Here is a 6,473-nt window from a genome sequence, read left to right as displayed (position 1 = left end):
CAAACCAGGCAGTGATGTTGCCTGTCAGGATGCTCTCCACTGCTCCAGAGTAGAAGGACTTGAGGATCCTCACCGAGACCCGGAATTTCCTCAGCTGCCTGAGGTGGTAGAGACGCTGCCTCGCCTTTCTCACCAGAGTGTCTGTGTGAACAGTCCATGTTAAGTCCTCTGTGATGTGGACTCCCAGATATCTGAAGCTGCTCACCCTATCGACAGAAGTCCCATTAATCCACAACGGCGCGTGCGTCCTCGATTGTGATCCACGCCTAAAGTCCACAATCAGCTCCTTGGTTTTGCTGACGTTCAGGTGGAGGCTGTTGTCCTGGCACCAGAGTGACAGGTCAGCCACCTCCTCGCGGTAGGCCTTCTCATCGCAGTCGGTGATCAGGCCCACGACCACGGTGTCGTCAGCAAACTTGATGATGGTGTTGGAGCTGGACCTGGCCACACAGTCATGTGTGTACAGGGAGTACAGTAGGGGGCTGAGGACGCAGCCCTGGGGGGATCCTGTATTCAGGGTGAGGGAGCTTGACATGTACTTCCCCACCTTGACCACCTGGGGGCGGCCTGTGAGGAAGTCCAGGATCCAGGTGCACAGCGGAGCATTCAATCCTAGCTCCAACAACTTGACAGCCAGTCTGGTGGGGACGATGGTGTTGAAAGCTGAACTATAATCAATGAACAGCATTCTCACATAGGCCCCCTTCTGGCCATCCAGGTGCGTGAGCGTGGTGTGCAGTACCTGGGAGACCGCGTCATCCGTGGATCTGTTCTGCCGGTACGCGAACTGCAACGGGTCCAAGGTGCGGGGGAGGGAGGCGCAGATGTAATCCTTAATCAGCCTCTCGAAACACTTCATGACCACCGAGGTGAGGGCCACCGGACGGTAGTCATTCAGGCAGGTTGGAGAGGCGATCTTTGGGACAGGAACGACGGTGGACCTCTTGAAGCAGGATGGGACCACTGATTCAGCCAGGGAGATGTTGAATATTGTGGTGAACACCGGAGCTAGCTGGTTAGCACAGGTCTTCAGTACTCGTCCAGATATGCCATCTGGGCCCGCAGCTTTCCTGGTGTTCACCCGCATCAAAGCCCTCCTGACCTCGTGCACGGACACTGAGAGTGCGCGCTCATCCCCAGCGGTGTAGCTCCAATTAGCCGGCGAGCTAGCGGTGTTGCTGCCAGACTCGAACCGCGCATAAAAGGAGTTCAGTTGGTTGGCCAGGGAGGCGTCCACACTCGTGGCTGGGGAGGAGCTGCTCTTGTAGTTTGTTATTGTTCACAGCCCCTCCCACAAGCGTCTTGTGTCCCCCCGCTCCATCTGCAGCTCCACGGTGTCTCTGTACGTCCGTTTAGCGTCCCTCACCGCCCTCCGCAGATTGTACGACGCCGCTTTGTAATTGTCCATGTTGCCAGATACAAGTCCGTCGTTATAAGCGGCCGTGCGCGCATTCAGAGCGCAGCGGATGGATTTATCAACCCATGGTTTCTGGTTTGGAAATATCCGAACTTTCACCGTGGGAACGATTTCATCCGCGAGCGTAGCCACGAAACTCACTACAACCTCCGTAAACTCGCTGACGTCACTTGAACTCGCTCGGAACATGTCCCAGTCTACGTCAGTCAGAGCGTCCTGAAGCGCAGCCTCTGATTGGTCCGTCCACCGCTTCACTTCCCTCGTCATCACCAGATCCCGCGCGATCAGAGGCCTGTAAACAGGAAGCAGCGAGATCGCGGCGTGATCTCATTTCCCGAAAACAGGGAGCGACACGGGCTTGTATCCGTTCTTGTAAGGAGTGTAACAATGGTCCAGAGTTCTGTCTCCCCTGGTGGCACACGTGATGTGTTGGTGGAAATTCGGCAGAACTTTTTTAAGGTTGGCCCTGTTAAAGTCCCCAGTCACCACCACAGCCGCGTCGGGATGTCTGTTCTGAAATCCGCACAACACATCGTACAGAACCGACAGAGCTGCGTCGGTGTCCGCTTGTGGTGGGATATAAACGGCTGTAATGATGACCGTGCTGAATTCCCGGGGGAGATAAAATGGACGGCATAGTATGGTCAGCTGTTCCAGGTTCGGCGAGCAGGAGTGGGAGAGGAATTTGGTGTTGTTGGCGTTACACCAGCGGTTGTTTACCATTAGGCAGACGCCTCCACCTTTGGATTTCCCCGACTCTCCCGTTCTGTCGCCGCGGAACACGGAGAAGGCCTCGGCTGGACGTATGGCTTCATCCGGCACCAGTGGGGTCAGCCATGTCTCCGTCAGGCAGAGGACGCAACAGTTCCTCGTGTCACGCTGGAATTGAATCCTCGCTCGAAGTTCATCCATCTTGTTCTCCAGGGACTGGACGTTGGCAAGAAGGATGCTTGGCAGAGGTGGACGGTAAGGTTGCGTCCTCATTCTGACCCGAATGCCGCCTCGTTTACCTCGGTGCTTCCTCCGTGGGCCCGCTCGTGGAACAGCGACTCCATTTTTGTTGTTGTTGCGAGTGTTCCCGCGTAGGATTTCCGCCGGCCACTCTGCTCCCACGGATAAAAAGTCCCAAAGTTGTTCGTTTAGGGAAATTTTTATATCCATGAGTGCATCGCGGCCGTATGAGTTAATTGTTGATGTTTTTCTGGCGAACATTGTGATAAAAAAAGGAAAAAAATACTAAAGAGTAAGAAAGAAACCGGAGCGCCGGCGCAGGCGACTGCTAGGGGCGGCGCCACTATCGCCACTCTGTTACACACTGTCCGTAACTGTGTGTAACAGGTGTTTTATTTTACATAACATAATTGTGACATATCGCAACAAATACAATCACGATACTTAATGTATCGCAAAACTCGCCATATCGTGCGTTTTCGCGTTCATATCGTGCGAAAAAGTTCTTGCGGTGGCAGGACCTTTTGTAAAGTAAAAGGGACTTTTTGGAGGAACTGTCCCTTTTATTGTGTCCGGAGGAACTACTGAAGGAACAATCGTTGTTCTTAGAACTCTGTTTAGAGGAACTTATTCAGCTCCTACTCCAGGACAGGGACTCACCAGCACAAGAGAAACGTTCTGTGATGTAAGTGCTGGTGATGGGCCCAGACCTAAGACCACGGTCCCTTGGACTAAGTCTGCCCCGTCGAGTCGCATCGCTCTGGGTGTGGACCAGCCCACGTACACTCAGCAGTAATAAAAAAGATGACAAATAAAAATAAAAAGTATTTTTTATTGTAGATGTATTTATTTGATTTTACGACGTTAATTTGAATGAAACAGAAAATCCCAGAGCGAGGGAGCCCGTGCTTTACGAAAGTCGGAACAAATGTTTAAATTATATCTTCTAGACCAAGATGAGTGAAGATTCAGCAACTGAATTAGTTGTTTCTCGCCTCAAATTTGTTCAGAAATAGACGGAACTCGTGCTGAAACACCGTTGGATGACGTCACATCAACCTCACCAGTGCCAGTGCCAGATTCTTGGGGCGATTCCAGGCGATTCCCACCCCTATTTGAGACAAATAGGAGTCGGAATATATATCTAATATATATATAATTAACATAGTATATGATATTTGTATTATATAATTATGTTATATAAAACAGTATTATTTAATACATATACTATATTTTATTTATATATTAGTATCTATCTATCTCTGTTGCTTTTCATAACGACAAATAATGCACATGCACACACAAGTGTAATTGACCATCCGTGCATTATGACAATTGATTGTATGAGATCATTTTTATCTTTAGTGCTGCATCACCCTTCATTGTTTATCACATGTTTTGCTGTTTTACCTATTGCTTCCTACTTTGTTTTTTTTTTTTTAATCATTTGTATCGGAGCCTCCCAGTCTAACACTTTCACACAAGGGTACGGTACTTTAAGCCCCCACACCTAACCCATACATTTCCAAACGCAGACCCATTGACGAAAATCTCCAATTTCCAATGGAGCAATCAACCCCTTTTTCACTGAGGGGAAAATTCTCACCGACCAATGGCCCCCTCTCTCTCTGTAGAGGGGGAATCAAATATATGATTTACTATCATACAGGACTTCTCAATAATTGTTAATAATTGTTAATTAACAGTTGCCGATTTATTTAATAGTTGGCAACTAAGCTATGAAGTAAACCATGGATTTTAAACTGAATCAACAGTAAAACAATCTTGAGTGTTCAGAAGGACCCATATACTGTTTAGTCTCTTTAACATTTGTACAAATTATTATTATTTCCCTGGTGTTGATTCTATTCAATTGACTTGCATTGCATTGATTGCTTGCATTTTATTACATTGTATACTCTTTTTTTACTTTTACCTTTTGTTTTATACATACATGCATTTTATTGTGCCATTGTTGTTTTTTTGGAATATGGAAAATGTATCTATTAAATGGGGGGGGGGGTGATGGGGGACCATTTGTCTGACATAGAGGCTCAAATGCAGAAATTTGTTGTGATATTTCACAATTATTTTAAGTAAAATAAATATTAGATAGTTCAAAAACCCTCATTTTGAAATCAAAAGGGCAAAGACCAGTACCTATAAATCCACACACTTTAAAAAGAAGGAAAACTGCTGTTTACATCATCCACCACTAGTCACTTTAATGTATTAAGTATCGTATTGCATACCTATTTTGTCTTACCTCTTTGTCGTACATGGCAGTGTTTGTCTTACAACAATGTGTCTATCTTGCCATTCAGTACGACACTGCATTGTTGTGGACAGCGACTATTTAAGATGTCCACCATCAAGTTGCAATTATTGTGTGCATTTTATTTTGTCTTTCTTTTAGTTTATACGTTCATATTACTTATACTACACTATTACTTTCTGTATAAGATTTTTAAAATTTTGTTTTTAAAAGCTGTTGAAATACTCTTTAAATTCGGTTTTTAACTACTGTTTTATTTTAATCACTACTTACTTACTTGCATTGTTATCAAGTATTTGACAATAAACTTGAAACTATAATTAATTATTAATTAAATATAACTATAACTACATCGCCTGGTCGGACTCAATTGCCCCCCTAGATTTCTTTTTTTTTTTTTTTTTTTTTAACCTTTGCTGTCAGCATGCTGGGCATACAACAAAGAGTATTTGTATGCCATTTGTAATGCATCTGGGACACAGTTGGTCTGCAAGAGGAGTTAAAGTTGTCAACTTGCAATACAACTCTTTATTCATTCTTAAATCATCAAGAACTGCTGCAATAACTCTGTTCTGTGGATGACATGAGCACAGTTTTTGGTTATAGAATAACACCACCAACTCCCCTCTTTGGAGAACTATTTATCATGTTTGGGTCTATAAACAACTTGACCACTACTCCATGAGGGGGGGATTCACCACGGGTGAATCAATTAAACATAGAACCGAACAACATTAACACGAGAACATAAACATTGGATAACAACATGTATTGAAAAACAGTTAATTAGGTCCAGGAAAACTAGAACTACAATTGATCACATGGCCTCTTCCTGTCATATTTATGGCAGTAAATGAGGGAGGAAAGGAAAGGAATGCAACCAGGAGGGTGCTGGGGTGTACACCGAAGCAGGTGTGTGTGTGTGCGTGTGTGTGTGTGATGTGACCGCCTGTGTGTGTGTGTGTGTGTGTGTGTGTGTGTGTGTGTGTGTGTGTGTGTGTGTGTGTGTGTGTGTGTGTGTGTGTGTGTGTGTGTGTGTGTGTGTGTGTGTGTGTGTGGTGTCCACCGGTGAGTGTACATGACTTATCCCAATTGGTTCTGGTGTATAAGGTCGGTATCATGTAGTGGTGCCTCCAAGCAGCTGAAAGCCTGCCCGGATTTAGAATCAGAATCAAAATCTGTTTTATGCACCACTTGTACATTTACAAATTACAATACATTTCTTCTAATGAGGTTTGGTGCATTACACTACAGACCATAAGCGTTAAAAAAGAAAACAGCGTAACTGTCCGAAAAATGGAGAATAAAAAATAAGATTAAATTAAATTAAAATAAATAAGATATACAAAATGCAATGCGCAAATACTATGCACAGGATTAATTGTTGTTATGAGTATATAGGGTATAAATTACAAATATAACAAGCTTATCACAGTATGCACAGGACAATACCGTGTACGTAATTAAACACTCCCGCAATGGCATTGTGACATTATTCCAATAATCAACTATTAACATTCAAATCATAAAATATCACCCACGTGGTTTGTTAATTTGACTTGTTTTTTGGTTATTTTTCTGGTGGCATCTCTGCTGTGCTACCTTAGCAGCTGTGAGTTCAACAAGAATGAGGTGCGTGTGTCATCGAAGGTGTCTCACTGGGGCGGAAAGAATGGGGAAGAATACAGCAGCCCATTTAGTAGTTAAAGGCATATGAACAGGGTTGCAGCATTAGACAGTAAAGATCATACCAAGCAGAGAGAGCGAGGCAGAGGGGACCATTTTATGTTCTCTTTCCAAATAACCCATAATTGGCATGTCACGATGTAA

The sequence above is a fragment of the Zeus faber genome (genome assembly GCF_960531495.2).
Source record: "Zeus faber genome assembly, chromosome: 6".
NCBI classification, from domain to species: Eukaryota; Metazoa; Chordata; class Actinopteri; order Zeiformes; family Zeidae; genus Zeus; species Zeus faber.
The sequence above is the reverse complement of the archived record's forward strand: the minus strand, read 5'-3'. Positions refer to the sequence as shown.